The sequence below is a fragment of the Salmo salar genome, chromosome 01, assembly GCF_965601325.2.
Source record: "Salmo salar chromosome 01, fSalSal1, whole genome shotgun sequence".
In the NCBI taxonomy this organism is placed as follows: Eukaryota; Metazoa; Chordata; class Actinopteri; order Salmoniformes; family Salmonidae; genus Salmo; species Salmo salar.
The window spans coordinates 48,520,169-48,540,234 of NC_138291.1; the positions used below are offsets into that span (position 1 = coordinate 48,520,169).

Consider the following 20,066-nt stretch of genomic DNA (forward strand, 5'->3'; position numbering starts at 1 on the left):
GGATTATGAAAGCATTGAGGTAGGGAACAGAAAGAGATGTCCTTCACCAATTACCCACCTCACCATAATCATTCAAATGAATACATTGTCACAGGAGGATTTACTTGAATGTTAATTATCATATTTAACACTAGACAAGTTCTCATATTAGCAAATGTTTGTTTGGGAAATAGGCATGGACCAAAAATCACGTAATCCTTGGCCTATACAGATACATCATTCAAGTTTCAATATAATGTTTGGTAATACAGTTGAAGTCGGAAGTTTACATACACTTAGGTTGGAGTCATTAAAACTCATTTTTCAACCACTCCACAAATTTCTTGTTAACAAACTATAGTTTTGGCAAGTCGGTTAGGACATCTACTTTGTGCATAACACAAGTAATTTTTCCAACAATTGTTTACAGAGAGATTATTTCACTTATAATTCACTGTATCACAATTCCAGTGGGTCAGAAGTTTACATACACTAAGTTGACAGTGCCTTTAAACAGCTTGGAAAATTCCAGAAAATGATGTCATGGCTTTAGAAGCTTCTGATAGGCTAATTGACATCATTTGATTCAATTGGAGGTGTACCTGTGGATGTATTTCAAGGCCTACCTTCAAACTCAGTGCCTCTTTGCTTGACATCATGGGAAAAAGTCTGGTTCATCCTTGGGAGCAATTTCCAACAGCAAAGGACCTTGTGAAGATGCTGGAGGAAACAGGTGCAAAAATATCTAAAACAAGTCCAATATCGACATAACCTGAAAGGCCGCTCAGCAAGGAAGAAGCCATTGCTCCAAAACTGCCATGTATTCATTTGAAAAAGCCAGACTACGGTTTGCAACTGCACATGGCGACAAAGATTCTACTTTTTGGAGAAATGTCCTCTGATGAAACAACTGTTTGGCCATAATGACCATCGTTATGTTTGGAGGAAAAAGGGGGAGGCTTGCAAGCCAAAGAACACCATCCCAACCGTAAAGCACGGGAGGGACTGGTGCACTTCACAAAATAGATGGCATCATGAGGATGGAAAATTATGTGGATATATTGAAGCAACATCTCAAGACATCAGTCAGGAATTTAAAGGTTGGTTGCAAATGGGTCTTCCAAATGGACAATGACCCCAAGCATACTTACAAAGTTGTGGCAAAATGGCTTAAGGACAACAAAGTTAAGGTACTGGAGTGGCCATCACAAAGCCCTGATTTCAATCCTATAGAACATTTGTGGGCAGAACTGAAAAAGCGTGTGCGAGCAAGGAGTCCTACAAACCTGACTCAGTTACACCAGCTCTGTCAGGAGGAATGGGCCAAAATTCCCCCAACTTATTTGCTTTAAATCAGTATCCAAATCCATCGGATGTAGTGATCACAATATAATAGCCATATCTAGGAAAACCAAAGTTCCAAAGGATGGACCTAATTTAGTGTATAATAGGTCATACAATAAGTTTTGTTGTGATTCTTATGTTGATGATATGTGCTCGTCTGTGGTGTGTAATGAGGAGCAACCAGACCCTGCACTTGACACATTTATGAAATTGCTTATTCCAGTTACTAATAAGCATGCACCCATTAAGAAAATGACTGTAAAAACTGTTAAATCCCCTTGGATTGATGAGGAATTGAAAAATTGTATGGTTGAGAGGGATAAAGAAAAAGGTATAGCAAATAAGACTGGCAGCACAACCGATTGGCAAAACGTACTGTAAATTGAGAAATCATGTGACTGAACTGAATAAAAAGAAGAAGAAACTGCGCTGTGAAACAAAGATAAATGATATAAAAAACAAAAGTAAAAAGCTTTGGAGCACCTTAAATGAAACTTTGGGCAAAAAGGCTACTCAGCTCCATCATTCGTGGCTCATTCATCACAAACCCACTGATGTTGCCAACTACTTTAATTATTAGCAAACTTCGGAATGCCATGACAACAACAAACACTGACACTACACATCCAAGTATATCTGACCAAATTATGAAAGACAAGTATTGTAATTTTGAATTCCGTAAAGTGAGTCTGGAAGAAGTGAAAGGGGTCTGACAACTTCGGGGTCTGACAACTTCGATGGAAAATTACTAAGGATAATAGCGAACGATATTACCACTCCTATTTGCAATATCTTCAATCTAAGTCTACTAGAATGTGTGTGCCCTCAGACCTGGAGGGAGGCAAAAGTAATTCCGCTACCCAAGAATAGTAAAGCTCCCTTTACTAGCTCAAATAGCTGACCAATCAGCCATTTACCAACCTTTAGTAAACTTAAAAAAAAAGTGTTTGACCAGGTACAATGCTATTTCACAGTAAACAAATTGACAACATAATTTCAGAATGATTGTAGGGAAGGACACTCAACAAGCACAGCACTTACACAAATGACTGATGATTGGCTGAGAGAAATTGATGATAAAAAGATTGTGGGGGCTGTTTTATTAGACTCCAGTGCGGCTTTTGACATTATCGATCATAGTCTGCTGCTGGGAAAAAAATTGTGTTATGGTTTTACACCCCCTGCTATATTTGGGAATAAAGAGTTACCTGTCTTACATAACACAGAAAGTGTTATTTAATGGAAGCCTCCAACTTAATCCAGGTAGAATTCCCAGGGCAGCTGTCTAGGCCCCTTACTTTTTTCAATCTGTTTTAAAGCCAGTGTGTCTATGTATGCGGATGACTCAATACTATACACGTCAGCTGACTGAAATTATTGCAACATTTAACAAAGAGCTGCAGTTAGTTTCAGAATGGGTGGCAAGGAATATGTTAGTCCTAAATATTTCAAAAACTAAAAGCATTGTATTTTGGAGAAATCATTCACTAAACGCTAAACCTCAACTAAATCTTGTGGTGAATAATGTGGATATTGAGCAAGTTGATGTGACTAAACTGCTTGGCGTAACAGTGGAGTGTCATGGTCATGGTCAAAACATATTGATACAACAGTAGCTAAGATGGGGAGAAGTCTGTCCATAATAAAGCGCTACTCTGCCTATTTAACAACACTTTCAACAAGGCAGATCCTACAGGCCCTAGTTTAGTCACACCTGGACTACTGGTCAGTCGTGTGGTAAGGTGTCAAAGAGGGACTTAGGAAAATTACAATTGGCTTAGAACAGGGCAGCAGATTTAACATTAATGATATGCATGTCTGTATTTGTTTGTTGGTTTGGCAATGCCACTGTCAGCCAGATAAATATGCTGAGAAGGATTATCACCACAGCAAGCAAGGTACTTTGAGTCAAACAGGCAGGCCTGGATGAGATCTTTAAGGTCAGGACCCTCCGCAAGGCTCACAAAATCATTTTAGACCCAAGCCACCCCCTGTACCCGGACTTTGAACTACTCCCCTCTGGGCGCAGGTATAGGGAGCCCCTCAGCAGGAAAAAAAGAACTAGACAATCATTTGTACCAGGTGGGATATCCCTCCTAAATAGCTCAGGCTAATGTTCCTATCAACTCAGTAAGGCCAGTAGGCTAGTCTTTAAAAAAATATGTTTTATTGGTATGTAACTGTTATGAAAGTTGTATTGTCAATTTTGTTTTGTATTTAAACACCACTTTAAATGTGTACATGACACTGCAACAAAATTTCCCCATGGGGACAATAAAGTCAGTAAGTAAGTCTCTCATGGCTCAAAGTGGAGAAGAGATTGACTTCATCACTACTTGTTTTTTAAGTGTTGACAAGTGGAATGCACCGAGCGGTCTGTTTAAACTACTAGCACACACCTCGGACACCCATGCATATCCCACAAGACATGCCACCAGAGGTCTCTTCACAATCCCCAAGTCCAGAACAGACTATGACTATGACTACATGGAACTGTATTCTACATCAGGTAAGTGATGCCAGCAGTAGAATCAGATTAAAAAAAAAAAAAAACAGATAAAAAACATCTTATGGAACAGCGGGGACTGTGAAGAAACACACACACACACAGGTACAGACACACGCATGCACACACACGCTAGCACACGCACTCTACACACACGTACATTGTAATATTGTTTTATGGTGGTATTATACATTTTGTATTGTAGATATGTGTAATTATGTTATATGATGATAATGTTATATGATGTACTGTTTTATCATACATTATTTTATGACGGCAGGTAGCCTAGTGGTAAGAGTGTTGGACCAGTAACCGAAAGGTTGCTGGATCAATCCCAGAGCTGACAGGGTAAAAATCTGTTGTTCTGCCCCTGAACAAGGCAGTTAACCCACTGTTCCTCAGTAGGGTGTCATTTTAAATAAGAATTTGTTCTTAACTGACTTGCCTAGTTAAATAATGAGATCAGGAGGGTCAAACTCTTTTGACCCACTGCCTTCAATGACTAAACCCAATTCATATTGTTTTTATCTCCACCAACAGCCGGCATTCAAACAAAACACAACTCGGTGTGTAAATCTAGAGGTCAAGATCAATGTTTGACCATCCACCTCCATATGACTGTGTGAGACAAAACAGCATTCTGCTAGCTGGTTACAGTTTCAGGGGTATTGTAATATCCATCTGTATAATATGTGGCTTTGTTTTGCTGCAGGGCTTATGTTAATTTCAGCATGACATCAATGCAAATATAATAATGACAGTACATCTGGTACAGATATATGGAAGACATATTTCAAATACACTGACTCAAATACACTCCCATGCATTTAACTCAGGTATCTGAAAATATTTGAAATAAGTATTTGAAAATACTGTAGAATACTTTCCAAGAGTATTTCCAAATATATTAAATTACTTGTCTTTCAAAGAAAATATATCTGAATACTTAATTTGAATGTATGTAATTGAGATATTTGAAATAGTATTTGTCTGATTGAATGATATAAATAGTATGCTTTTTGGTGTACTAATGTTTTCACTTGTGTGAGGACAAATCTGAAAGATTAGGAACATAAGGTAACGTGTAATTTATTTATTATTATTTACCTAGGCAAGTCAGAACAAATTCTTATTTTCAATGACAGCCTAGGAACAGTGCCTTGTTCAGGGGCAGAATGACAGATTTTTACCTTGTCAGCTCGGGGACTCGATCTTGCAACCTTTCGGTTACAAGTCCAATGCTCTAACCACTAGGCCACCTGCCACCCCATAATGATGAAAGTGTAAAGATAAAAGTGAGATGGCTGGAAAGGCGGGGAGAAGAACTGTGTGATTAACCAGACTATTAACTGAAGTGGGCTCAATTCCATTTGTTTAACAGTAAGCCAAGGATATGAACTGATATTCAAAGTACGAGGAAATGTTTAAATCGGCTTTTCAAATCATTGCATGAATGTATGGGATTTGGATGACAAAACTCATTTGTTTTCTTTCTCTGTATCACCTCTTCGACAGTATTTTTTAAACAGGTTTAATTAACACTCTAACCTGGATAATAGCTCATGTGATCAGACTAGCTAATCTGATCACTCCAAATGCTGTCTATGCATGCACACGCTAAAGTGCTGACTCGGAGGGCATGGGGTAAAGGATCAGACAGGGAACTAGGCAGTGTGAGCTGTTATTGCAGTCATATGCACGAGGTGTACGTACAACTATTTATGATGTCAGCATGACAGTCTGATATACATATAAAAATTCAAAAGCCTAGTTGTACTACCATTATTATTATTATTATTATTATTATTATTATTATTATTATACTATAGGTTAGTTGAGATGTTATCCAGGTGACTGAAAATATAGTGGTTTGTCTATAAGATTTTCTAACCACCATCTAAATTTAAGCAAGAAAATATAATTTTGTTACAACCTATTTTAAATGACAAAATGTAAGCCAATTATGCAATTATTCTCCTTTGTATGTTGACAACCCGCAGTCCATTGCATAGTGGACTAAACGTGATTCTCGATATTCATTGCTAAATGCTATACAATTCTGCAATGGAATCATAACCTTTACCCTAACCATTCTAGTGGCAAAAACAAGCTACAACAACACCATGTGCAACAGGAGATGACTATGAGTGAAGGTACCATATGTGACCTATTTGAACATAAACTTTTTTTAAATCAAAATGCGTTTTTTGGCAGAAATGCATTCTCGAACATGTGAACTTTCATGTGCCTTAATAACAAACTTGTATGCCAAATGTAAATACGAATACAATTGTTGAATTACGAGCCTCGTTGGTTTAGCCACAGTTAAAGACAGCAACTTTCCCGCTAGCCATGATTGGCTAAGATAATGAGTGGGCTAGACATGCCGAGAGATGAGTTTGGATTGGTCTGCCATAACCTGTAACACACTTCTGTCTATTTGTTTCAGAGGACGGATGGCTCTCGACCTTCGCCTCTCCCGAGTCCGTACGGGAGTTGCAGCGATGGGACAAGACTGTAACTACCATTTGGATACCACAAAATTGGGGAGAAAAAGGGGTAAAAATAAATAAATAAATAAATAATATTGTTTCCAGTAGCACAGTTACAGTCACCAACGCTCTGGATAACATGAAAACAGCCTAACCAGCTCTGCTAGGGTGAGTAAAAGGGTCAGAGTTTGGGCGGGGGCTAAAGCTTGTGTGAACGATGCTGAATGGGTGTAGACAAAGAAGAGCTCTCCAGTAGGTACCAAAACATTCAAAGGCCATTTTCTCAAAAGTGAAGTTACAAGTTTATCAACTTTCAAAGCAGAATTACTTTCTCATTGTTCCTCAAATGCAGTGTATGATATACCATTTTGTAGCTTTGTGCTTCTGCTTTTATCCAATGTAAAAAACAGAATCTCCAATTTTTCTACATAAGACAGAATCAAGGCGTTCTTATGTCGATATCCTCAATCACGTTACACGTGAACACACTTAACAGTAATAAGTGAGTTTTTTTACCATAAGTTTACAACCAGAGGGTATCAGTTCTTCCTGCTACAATGGAAGGAAGTACGCCACGAACACAGCGTACCTCCAAACAAAGAAGAATGAAACACTGCTCAGGCAAGGCGAAAAACAGAAGAGGGGAAATGTTGGAGTGTTTATCTCTGTCCGTCAACAATGTTGTCCAGTGCATACGAGAATGTCGGCCTGAGCGGGAAGGCCCGTCAGCTTGGAATGTCAATGGCTTTTTTTTTGTCGGAGCGCAAGTCGTGCTCCCGTTGACTACACTAACTGATCCTTTCTTATGATGACTCTACATTCCTGTCCCATGATGACTCCTAAATACAGTGATAAAGTGTAATTACTTAACACAAGGATGATCTAGAGGATCTAAGAAGAAATGTAGGTTGTCAGGCTAGATCTGAGAAGAATTTGAGGTTGTCAACAATGGCCATCTAGAAGGCAGGTGTGCCACAGCACAGCAAACATTGAGAAGCAGGGGGAAAAAAGGAAGCGAGATAGAGAAAGTGATATCATCAAAGGGAAAGAAATAGAGAGCGACACACAGACAGAATATCTCTTATGCCACTATGTGCACACTCAAATGAGCACCGTCCTGTCTGAATACTCTCTTTACAGACACATTAACGAAGGAAAATCAGGAATCCAGAAAATGTGATTATATCCCTGGATTCCCATGGAATGCTTTAGCAAGATTATCACACAATAGACTTGAGCTTGTATTTCTTAATCTTGAAGAAAATAATTCATGGTGCTGCAATGTGTGTGCCAATAACTGCCTCAAGCTCAGCATGTTGCTTCTAATCTGCAAGAATCATCCCAATAATGTTTTTGTGTTTTATCTATGCTTTTGATCATGTTCCCTCATGTACATTTTAAATGGAAGCAAATGAGCAGGCATCTCTATAAAGACTGATGAGTATTCCCACTAGGGCTTCTCTTCTAGGTGCTAAGGGACAGTCAGCTGGTGAAGATGAAGAGACTGACTTCTCCTGACTGCTCTTGTCTCATGCACAACAGACTCTTTCTCCCCTTTGCCGTACGCAAACAACTACAGCACAAATGCTGTAGAGGAGAGGAGACTTGAGCGAAAAAGAGGAGACATGAGCGAAAAAGAAGGAAGGAGGGAGGGCTGGAGTCTTTTCCCGAGGTCTACTCCTCCGGTGAGTCCATTTCTTCTGGCTGGATGGAGGCTTAATGCGAGTGTGGAAAAGTGGAAAATGTAATTAGGCTGCCAAGGGGGGTTTGTGTCACTTGGCACGAGCGACCCCCCCCCCTCTTTCATTACTGTGTTTGCTGCAGTCCAACCCGCACCTCACTTTTTACCCACAGTCCTTGGGGGCATGACCTACAGGGCTGACGTGGGCGGATCGAGGTCAACCGTGTACAGCTGTGCAGTGGCTGCCATCAAGTGTCAGGGTAGTTTCAGGTGCTGTTTTCTCTGGGTTAACGTTTCTTTATGGTTACGCAAAAAAGGGCAAATATTCTTTGTAGCTACATACTGTATAGCCTCACAACAAAATGTGATATTAATGAGCTTAAACATCAGACATTTGTAGGTGTGTATGTGAGTATGTGTGTGATGGTGTGCCAATTTTCATTTAATTTATATAGCCAAAATGGTACTTATCTATAGAACAGTGCTAATCTTTATAGCTAAAACAGTTATAATCTGCATATAACACAATACCTAGTAATAAACCTGTTACTGTAAGCCTGTTACTGTAAATAGCGAGAATTCAATGGTAAAAAAAACTACATTCATTTCATATGGAGCACATTTCACTCAAACATGAATTCGAAAACCTGAAGAAATTTCGAAAATTAAGTTGTAATTTCGTGTACATCTATAATAGACATATCACATGCTTACAGTAGGCTACTTCACATCCATTCAGGCTCAGGTAAAGTTTTCCATGTTGCATGGACACTTGTCCACACACTATGAAAAGTTACCAACACGCACGTATTTACATATATTTATTTTCTACCTGTCCAAGTCCCGGCTGTCACTCCACCTGACAGGTCTATCAGTGTACAAGGCAGATTGGGATGTGTCCCTCAGTCAGTGTGACAGGCTGAACCGGCAGCATCACAATCCAGAGTGACAGCTCCTCAGGTAGACTTGCCAGTGGAAAAGAGAGGGAAGAGAGAGATGGAGAAGGAATGTAGAAAGAGCAGAGGAAAAGTGGTAGAGTGCAAAGAAAGAGAGACAGACAGGCCACAAAACTGTAAAAGGGAAGAGAAAGGGCAACCCATGAGAAACTCATGAAGGTCAACTTCAAGTCACTTTTATTTACATTACCTCTAAATTCCACTTAAACCTCCAGTCGAACCTCTCTGCCAAGAAAAACAGTGTCTACGATTGCCAAGTAGGCCTATTAGGCAGATCAAGATGAAACCTTTATGCTGATTTAGCATGTCAAGCCTTCGCCAAATTCCCTGTTAAATATCAGAGAACCAATAGCTGCATTCCAGAGACAAACCACCTGAGGGATGTGCTTTGGTAAATCCACGACATGTTTAAATCAAATATTTGTGATTGTACCCTAGAGGAAGACAGAAAAATATCTGCCCTCATCTCGTCAAAAGCCATCAAACCCATCCAAAACGCCCAAACAACGTGACAAAAATGGAAAACCTACAAGCTCTGGAGCGAGGAGTCCTTTGATCGGCTTAGCCACACTCTCCTGGCTTCTCATGTTTCGGCTAGGACGAGAGTAATTAGCTATTAACAATCCCCGTTTAACGAGATCCTGTTTTTATCTATACGAGAGGGAAAAATCTGCTGCTTTGACAGTGAGTGCATTAGAATATCCCTGTGACTTCGGGATAAAAAAAGAGAGGCCCGATCCAGTAATTCTCTCAATTCCATGACTTCTCTGGGCTATTTTTTTATTTTTATTTTAGGCAAATCCCCCCACTCTCCTCACTCCTTCCCAAATTAGCTAAGCCTCTCAGCTCCATCATCTTAAACATGGCTTGCATCAACAACCCCGCTGCATACCAAACATTGTCTCCTGCTGAAACCCCTATATTAGCTCTCCAGCTTGTTAAAAGTGGGGAGCTTTTGACTTTCTTGGCCTCAGTCTCTGCTTTTGAATTTTTTTTGAGTTCTTCGAGTTACTTCTTCTTAGGTGAAACCGGTGTGAGTGATGCTAAAATCTAGCCCCGGGTTATCACCTAGGGAAGGTGCTACAGAGCTTAAGTGATCCTGTTTCACACACCTGTCATTAGCTGAGACTGGCAGATCCATGGCTGCCTTGAAGCTAACCGCAAACAGGATATCAGTCTAATGTTGATAAAGCTAGCTAGCAGTGGCGTGTATTCATGGATGCCAAGGGAAGCCAGGCTTCCCCAAAAGATTAACCCCAGAATAAGAAAAATTATTTATCTTTTGTCTCTCTGTTTCATACATTTCCTTCAATTTGCAAAAGGCTGAATGTATCTCACCGGAGAAAGCATCCAAGTGAACGAAACAGCGCCCCTATGTCTCAGTATGTGTAGCGTATATCTATCTGATGCTGTCTGGTCAGAAAGAGTATGACAGTGTTGCTGCCCATAGCATTGAATGCAAGGGAAGCCAGCGAGCATTTGGCCTCCTTTGCAAAAAAAGTAAAAAAGAATAATAGCCAATCAGCGTTGAGCCTAACTGAGTGAGCTCAGCTGTGAATGGTCCTGGTACACCAAAATAAAAGTGTGAAGGGAAGCCAGTTTGGATTTGGCTAAAGACCAATCCCATCACATGCCAAATGTCATTATTCACAGATTTTTTTTTCTTTTTTACATCTTGTTGTGCTGTTGTCATCCAGTGGCTAGCTAGCTAAAATCATCCCTTTCCTTAATTAGCCATGGGTGGAGATAGGGATTTGGACTTGTGGTTTTACTTAATTCTCCGTACTGGCAAATTATTATCATCAAGGTAATTCTGATCCAACCATAAATTCATACATTGTGCCCCTGGCCTGAGAGGATGGACGTTCAACATGTAGCTAGATGTAGTATGCTAATGTTAACTAGCTGGCCTGGCATATCGTTGCCCATGAAAGGAAGTTAGGCTAGCGAGCAAGTATTTTAGCCTTGTAACCTAGTACAACAAAAACTAAAAGTATGTACTGCTGTTTAGGCAACATGAAAGAGGAGGATGGCATTGGCATTTCTTTACAAGTTGGGTGAGTCAACATGTTTTTTCTACTTGCACGCACACACACACACAGAAATCGTACCATGGACACCCACATCATATTTAGCTTACGTTGATTGGACTAAATCGTTTTTGGTGTATTTTAGTTGTCACTGTATTAGATTAAGCACAGGTGATTAGATGATGTTGAAATGTTGAAGTTGAAATGGTGCTGGAATAGTGGGGTCAGCTCCTGTTCTCTTTGTGACTTGAGGTAACGCTCTGTGGTTCTAAATTAATAGTTGTTTAGTGGTCTGAAAATGTCGGAAACATTACCTCGCTTGACCATGCTGTAGGTCATGTAACTGTTTATTACATGCAACATGTTTGTGGACTTCACCACACAGATGTTGCCGTCCGATTTTCTAATGAAAGAAATGTGTGGTTGAATTTATTCTTATTGTCTCGGCCTTAGGCCTGTATATCACGGTGTTAAGGCATATGAACGAACAGGTTACAGAGCAAACAACTCAATTATCACAACACATACAGTAGGTTGTAATATGGCTTTTATTTCTGGATTGGCTTCCCCGGTGATTTTACCCACGCACTGCGCTACTGCTAGCTAGCCAACTCCCTTGAGTTGAGTTGGAAACACCTGCTGAGCAAAACATGCCAGGAGCTCGAGGAAGGAGAAATAGTGTGAGGTAGGTGAGGTTTCAGCTTTGGTTGAGAGCCCTCAGCATTAACAACCTGCAGGGGCCACAAAGGCCAACCCTGACTGGGCCCTATTGAAATATACGATTAAGTAATCAAAGAACATAAACATTTACTACAATCAGGCAAAGAGGTTGTGGCTTGATTAACTGTGCACCAAACCACTTCTCCAAAACCAAAATGGCCGACAATCATTAGCAAAACCATTCCACGGTTCAGCAAAGGTTAAACTGGTTTTCAGCAGTAAAGAGATGCCGAGCGTCATTTTAATCATCTCTCTCCAGAGATCCCCGGGTAATTATTCCTACCTTTAATGATTCCGGCCGACTGCCATTGCAATCTCCTAAATAAGGCTGGATTAGTGGATTTGGAGTATTAGCAACAGAGTTGGCAGGCAGGAGACCTCTGTGCCGTGAGTCAGGGAGTGAGAAACACAGCTTCAAAAGGTACCTTGAGCAGCAACCTTGGTAAGATCATTACGAAGACCATATCACTATTAAGAGGTTTAAAGTGAGTGAGAGAGGCGAGTTCCATGTGGACTACGTGATATGACACCTGTGCCTTAGTTTAAATTGAAAGAGTTGCTTACGAGCAACTTATAAGGTTTACTTCAAAGTGTTTCACCTTCAAACTTAAAACCGATTTCTATGAATCGTCGACAATGTTAGCGTCTGTAGATTCCTCACAGCTCACTCCAATTTATATTCATGTATTGAATAATAAAAATACCTTATTTTTAAATATATTTAAAGCTGATAAAAAAAAATTACGATCAAGAGGATTTGCTAAGCCAAAATCTATTAAAGTAAAACAAAATTAATTTTGAACGTGAAGTGAATAAAAAAACTTAAATAAAGACTGCAATCGAGAAGCCTTCGTTAGAGAGGCTGTTACCCCATATCCTCTGTCCTTCCTCTGCACACCCTCCTTCCACTTCTCAAAATAAAGATAGCAGTTTGTCCCCGGGCTGATGAGAGAGACGATTTGAAAGCAGGTCGGCAAAGGTTACCGCGCGAAACATGGAACGCCGCAAAAAAAGACAAAAATTAAAATAATGCTTTTAATATTTTTTTATTAATAGACTTAATGCTATTAAATGCCTCAGATACATTCACCGTATAGTTCCCAATTAGACTTGACAGTTGCTGCATTACCAACAATAAATATAGCAAAGGGCTGGCCCCCGGGCCAGGAAAGACCCCTAACAATGACCCCCTAAGATTTAATGATGAAAACAAGCATGCACACACACTCCCACTCTCTCTTTCACCCTTCCTCCCTCACACAGACCATCCCTCCCTCCCTACTCTCCCTGTTAGTCTCACTCTCTCTCACACACCATCCATCCCTCATTCCCTGTTTCTCTCTCCCTTTCTTTCAAACACAGCTACATTTAGCACAGGCCATAATTTAATCACAGTGCATCAGTGGCTTAGTGACAAGCAATAATAATGAAACAATAAAGAATGTATTTACAGACAGTACAGGATTTCAGGGTTTGTTGGGAATAGGAGTGATTGAGATGGTGGTGAAATGAAAATATAACAGAAAACATTTAGTAACATACGTTCATGGAGTAAGTGAATAAAATATGATCACAGGTCTTTACAAATGAAAAATGGAACATACAGTATTCTCTCCAATGTTCATTGTACTGAGGAATACTTTCAAGGCAAAGATTAAGACAACTGTAGAATGATAAAGTAATGGTACCACTCTAGTAAGAATGTATTATATGAATCAAGATGAACCACTGAAGGTTTTTCCAGAAGATGACCGTATCACATCAAGCTCTAGTTAAAGAGTTCAGGGCCCTTTTCCAGTTTTCTCACAACCAATCAGAAGATCAGAAGTGATGCCTTGTTTGAGGTTGTAGCACCTTGGCTGGGCAAGCCCAACATCAGTCTATTGACAGACCAAGTGGTTCTGAACTACTGACCCTAACCATTTTAGCAACAGCATTTCCTCTCTGTAATTTTTAAGAAAGCTGAAAAAACAACGAAATAAAATGGAAACACAGACAATTCAGGGAAAAGCATAAAACACATGTCTCAACATGGAGTTACAGAGAGTCCCTGTACAGCGTACATTGTCACTTATGTGCAGCGCATTCACACACACTACACTCCTAGAGTTTCACAGTGGCAAAGTCACCTTCCTGAAATTGAGGAATGAAGCTCTTGAAATATGCTCTGTGGAGTGAGAGAGAGAAAGAAAGAAAGATACCAATTAAAAGTAATTTAGAGAGACACAGATTTACTGGGAGTACTACAGTTCTTATCTGACCATAAAAGCACAGCACCAGTTTGTTCTTTCAGCAGTAGAATGTTCTCTCCTGACATGCTGAGAGTATAATCTAAACACAAAACATCTCAACAATTTACCACTGTGAAATCAAGACAGAGAGACCGACGGCTACTCCTGATTATCTCAATGTTCAATCTTCCTAATAGAAAATGACAAATTGTGAAGAGCAAGCAAGCAAGTAAAACTAAAAGAAAAACCAAGACAAAAAATGCAATGGAATGACAAGGTACAATAACTTAGAGCTGTCAACATCACCAAACAGTGTGTGCGTGTGTGTTTTCAAGGGCGAGTTTCACTCCAGGTCAGGTAGCCGAGAATATAAACTCTTCTCAGTTATAAACCAGTAGCTGATAGGTTGGAATCCCTGGCATTTGGAATGTTTGCATATTTTGGGCCCTCCACAGTGCCAAACTAAGACTGAAAACTACTTGTCAGCAAAACAGAGATAAGACACTGACTTTCCTTGGAGACTAGCGATGTAAACAAAGAAAATTCCATCTGTTCCATGTAACTATCAACTTTAGGACAAAAACTCAACTATTACAGTTAAGCACTCCTTTGCTGTGCTAAGTAAACACGATAAAGCTAGAGATAAAGCCATTAATTCACGAATAGGGTCAACGGGTTCTTGTTAAATAGAAAATAGGTCAAGTAAATACAATTTGGGAGATCCATACATCTATAATTCTTATTACAAAAAAATCCATATAAATCTTCACCAGTGTGAGTAGTGATATGTGTTTTCAATTAATGTGATTTGATGTCTGTACTGTTAGTGATTATTAGTATGACAGGGATTATTTTGCTTTTCATGTTACCATTATAAATCCAGATAAGTTTAATTGAGATAAAATCTATTTTACGAGGGAGACCTGGTCCAAAGATGGCAGCAGGTTCTAGTTTTGTGCTAGTCGATTGGATTACATGACTTAAACAAATGACTTAGATTTGAATCATTATCATCATGTATTATGGGTAATTACTGTACGGTATAGTAGCTCAAATAGTCATTGTTGTCCAGTATGCTACGGGTGATGTATCCCCAAGGTACAGATCTAAGATCAGCTTCCCCTCCCCCAATCCTAACCATTAGTGAGGAAAAGGCAAAACTGATTCAAGATCAGCATCTAGGGGCAACTTCACCCAGTAGTGTCTTGCCTTACTTGGCTCTTTTGGCCATCTCGTTGCCGTCCCATCGCGGGCTGTAAGGGTAGGACTTCTGCACTTGCCAGTAAAGCTGCCCACTGTTGGTGAAGTGGTACACAGACTGGAATGTCAGGGTGGGCTGGTCCCGTGGGAAGTACAGAGGAAGGTCCACTGGAGGAGGAGGGGTGAGAGAAAGATAGAGAGAGGGAGAAAAAGAGTTTGGGGAGGAAGACATAGTGAGACTGAAAGAAAGAGGTGTGTGTGTGTGTGTGTAACTCACCATGGACAAGGAAACAGAAGTCTTCCCACATGAGGAGAAGAGTGAGCTTGGTGAATCCCTCTGCATCATACTCCACCATCCCCTGCATAAAGCACACACACATTGGCAAACCTTTCTTACATAGACACTGTAATGTGCCCACCATAAAAATCAAATACAATGTTACAGATATGCTTGCTCCCAAAAATGTTTCCTTGCCCTTCTCCCTATTCTCGCTTACATGCGCACGCACACCAGACTCACATTCCAAAGTGACTGAGAAAGGCAGCAATGTACTCTCTCCTCTTGCGGTAGCCTTGAATGATATACTGCACCTGAGAACAGGGGAGGGAGAAAGAGAGAGGGAGAGAAATACCTACGTTATTCTCAGATACCAGCAAATACCAGCTGAAGCAGAACTGTACAATATTAAAATGTTACTTTTTGGTTTGGCATCCTGAAAAGCCAACCAAATAAAGTGAAAATAAAAAGCTATTTAAATCACTTAATCAATTGAGTGACTTGAGTTCAAATTCACCCCAGTTAACCCTGGTTGGTACACATGGATTTTTGCTTATCGAAACGCTGAGATGTCAAACTCAAAGCGTATCAGAGAATGCGTGTACACTTGGGGTCAGACACCAACCTGACGACCCCTTAATGACGCTAATAAGCATGAATCGCACGCATCCACCCACCACACACAAACCAGACTGTTGTAGTGTGTTGATAGCTCTGAGTTGCAGTTGCTGGTGTGTGTGCCTAGCAGGCGCGCTCCAGGTTTGGTCGACTATTGACCGTCCTGGGCAGGTGAGAGAGACTGCGGTGACTGCACTCTAACCACCTTACAGCCCCAGACCGAAATCCCCAATTCTCAATCGCAAAAATAGCATAGTCCAGTCAACCAATGGGTATTCTGCGTCAAAAATCAGTTGTCATTAGTAAAGTATATAAGCATGCACAGAAGGGGAAGTTGCCCTGTACCATAGACAAGACATTAGCTTGTTTTCCTCCAATTCCAATCTTAACCATGCATTTTTCTCAGTCTGCCACACACACACGCACACGCGCACACACACGCACACGCGCACACGCGCACACACGCACACGCACACACGCACACCTCCTGCTGGGAAACACACTACACACAGTGATTCAGACACCCCTATTCAAGTCTATTCGTCTTTGTTTACGTAGGACCAAGTGGGGGGTAGTCACAGCTCTCTGAAAGGCAGCAAGGCCACACTGTCTGTAAAGAGTGTGTTTATTTAGTCACAGCAGGGTGTGTGTTTGGAATTGTGGATCACTGAACTTAAACACACCCGCCCTCCCTGGCATGACAACGGGGAATCAAGCATTCCTATTGGCTATGTGGTAGTCTAACTGACGACAAAAAGGTGAGATCATGCAGCAGGTATTCAATGTGCCCGCACCCAGGACATGCCGCCTCCGCTTCTGGCATGTGTACCTGCCCCTGGAGGGTATTATGCAATGTGTCCGGAAGTGTTTCCTGTAGTAATGTGTAACAATCCTCATTCACCTCATTTCTCTCTCTCTCTCTCTCACACACATACACACACCCTGAAGTTTTGCTTTTCATAATGTGTCAAAATAATGTGTCTCTCACACATCTCAAATCAAATTGTATTTGTCACTTGCGCCTTACCGTGAAATGCTTACTTACAAGCCCTTAACCAACAATGCAGTTCAATAAATAGAGTTAAGAATGACTAAATAAACTAAAGTGAAGTGAAAAAAGAAACAAGAAAATTACATAACAATAACAAGACTATATACAGGGGGTTCCGGCACCGAGTCAATGTGTGGGGGTACAGGTTAGTCAAGGTCATTTGTACATTTAGGTAGGGGTAAAGTGACTATGCATAAATAATAAACAGAGAGTAGCAGCAGTGTAAAAACAAAGGGGGAGGTTCAATGTAAGTAGTCCGGTGGCCATTGATTAATTGTTCAGCAGTCTTATGTCTTGGGAGTAGAAGCTGTTAAGGGGCCTTTTGGTCCTAGACTTGGCGCTCTGGTACCACTCGTGGTGCGGTAGCAGAGAGAACAGTCTATGACGGGTGACTGGAGTCTTTGAAAAACAGTACGTTTCATAAACCAAAAGAATGAAAAAAGAATTACATATTCAGCATCGCATCAGCAAAGGTGACACAGATGTCAGTTGTGCTCTAAATACTGAGTTCAACGGAAGAATGGGTGACTAAAATGACCAAAATAACATGCTATTACATTTTGAGGTCTGACTGATTCACTGATTCATGTCTCCCACACCTTTAGTGTGCTTCATTGTGAATGCTTGTCCCTGAATGGAATTTCATCCAACAAATTCTCATGTGCTGTTTGGATTTTGGTTCAATTTAGTCTGTGTCTGGCCAGGTAAAAGATAGTACTTTCTTCTTTCACAATACAATTTAACATAATCCGGTCCAATGGGAGCCTGATGAAGACCTGGTGGTCTAAACATTGTCTAATCAATTCACATGGGAGCATAATGCTCCAAGTCTATCGATATGCAGATGTTATTTATTTTCTATTCATCAAAAAACTCAATGAATAATTGACATCCTGTTTTGTGGAGAAAAGCAGTTGGATGCTTACACACGTACTTTCTGCTTCTATTTGATTGAGTAACATCGACCTATTCCCTTCTCTCTCTCTCTTCACCATGTTGTGCTGCTCTTTTCTTCCCACTGGCTTACAGGAAAACCAAACAGGCCACGTTGCATGCATGAGCATTGCAAAATAAATTAACGCATGCATGTTAGTCAATCATTTTATCCACACTGCTCGCGCATGTCAACAAGCATTTGTGTTGCCAAACACTAAAATAGAAAATAGGTTTTATTTAAGATGTTTGACGCACTGCAATTCCTGTGTCTCCCATCTACCCACATGGGCATACAAACCCACGTTCTAGATAGCACCTTTTTTTACAAGAGTGTAGCCTACAATATCTGTGCTTCCGCCTCCCGAGGCTGCGCTCCCAGTCCCCAGCTCAAAAAAATCTCCCTTATTGATGAACTTTTTTAGGGACATGAAAATTATCCTACCGAGGCTTGAGGCTACAACACAACGAAAAATGGTATTTGGGTCTTGGTGGTAAATGGTTTTATCTCATCAATAACACTACCCAGATAAAAGTTTTTTGCTTTATCTAAATAAAGTCTAAATATATTTGTTATTAAATATATAATGTCACGCCTTTCACCTCCACTTAGCATTGGCTTAATTTAAGCACCACCTCTACTCGAGTTGATTGGACACAAATATTTTATTTCCATTATCAGTGGACATGAATACAGTCACCAAAGATTCTGTCATACCTTGTTGGTGAGGAGCTGGCAGACTTGAGGTACATAATCGATAGTCATAGTCATAGTACATTGATGGTAAATGGTTTTATCTCATCAATAACACTACCCAGATACATTTTTTTTGCTTTATCTAAATAAAGTCTAAATATATTTGTTATTAAATATATAATGTCACGCCTTTCACCTCCACTTAGCATTGGCTTAATTTAAGCACCACCTCTACTCGAGTTGATTGGACACAAATATTTATTTACATTATCAGTGGACATGAATACAGTCACCAAAGATTCTATCATACCTTGTTGGTGAGGAGCTGGCAGACTTGAGGTACATAGTCGATGAGGCAAACTCCACTAGGGAATGCTGGGATGTGTAGTGCAGAGGAACCTCCCAGGGCGCTGATGGACAGAAAGAAAAAGAAAGAGTTAAACTACGGTACACAGCAATTCAATTCATATCACTACTAAGACCCTAGCCAGCAGATTGCTTACGGCCATGCTAGGGTCGGACAGGCTTCCTGTGTAGATTAAGACACTGCTTACAGCCGCGCTAGGGTCAGACAGGCTTCCTGTGTAGATTAAGACACTGCGTAGGTGTATTTCTCCATATGTATCCTTCTCACAGTATACAAACCCCTCCAAAGCCTAATTTGAACAGCTGAAAAACACACACAACCCCTCAAAGAGAAGGGGAAGGTTTCTGGCACCATGCTTGACGCAAATCAGCCAAAAAGAAGATAGTCATGTGCCCATTCAGCCTGGCCTCAGAGCCATAGGAAACATAATATAAGTATTTCTGAGCACCTCCAAGACATATTATACACTCCATGACCAAAAGGATGTGGACACCTGCTCATCGAACACCTCTTTCAAAATCATGGGTATTAATATGTAATTGGTCCCCCCTTTTCTGCAATAACAGTCTTCACTCATCTGGGAAGGCTTTCCACTAGATGTTGGAACATTGCGGCGGGGACTTAATTCCATTCAGCCATATGAGCATTAGTGGGATCGAACACTGACGTTGGGCGATTTGGCCTGGCTTGCAGTCTGCGTTCCAATTCATCCCAAAGGTGTTCGATGGGGTTGAGGTCAGGGCTCTGTACAGGCCAGTCAAGTTCTTCCACACCGATCTCGACAAACCATTTCTGTATGGATCTCGCTTTGTGCAAGGGTGCATTGTCATGCTGAAACAGGAAAGGGCCTTCCCCAAACTGTTGCCACAAAGTTGAAAGCACAGAATCATCTAGAATGTCATTGTATGCTGTAGTGTTAAGATTTCCCTTCAATGGAACTAAGGGGCCTAGAGCAAACCATGAAAAACAGCCCAAGACCATTAT

The 20,066-nt window shown here is 40.6% G+C and overlaps 1 pseudogene across 1 annotated transcript in view; it reads right to left on the minus strand.

Annotated features, from left to right (window-relative positions):
- Nucleotides 1-12,745: 12,745 nt before the first annotated feature.
- Nucleotides 12,746-20,066, minus strand: part of LOC106602899 (BRISC and BRCA1-A complex member 2-like) — a 187,575-nt pseudogene continuing 180,254 nt past the window's right edge. The window contains exons 7-11 of the transcript XR_014392250.1: nucleotides 19,026-19,125; nucleotides 15,656-15,730; nucleotides 15,417-15,498; nucleotides 15,154-15,307; nucleotides 12,746-13,875 (exon numbers count right to left, since the gene is read on the minus strand). The product of XR_014392250.1 is annotated as a BRISC and BRCA1-A complex member 2-like (transcript). The remainder of the gene's footprint in view (nucleotides 13,876-15,153; nucleotides 15,308-15,416; nucleotides 15,499-15,655; nucleotides 15,731-19,025; nucleotides 19,126-20,066) is intronic.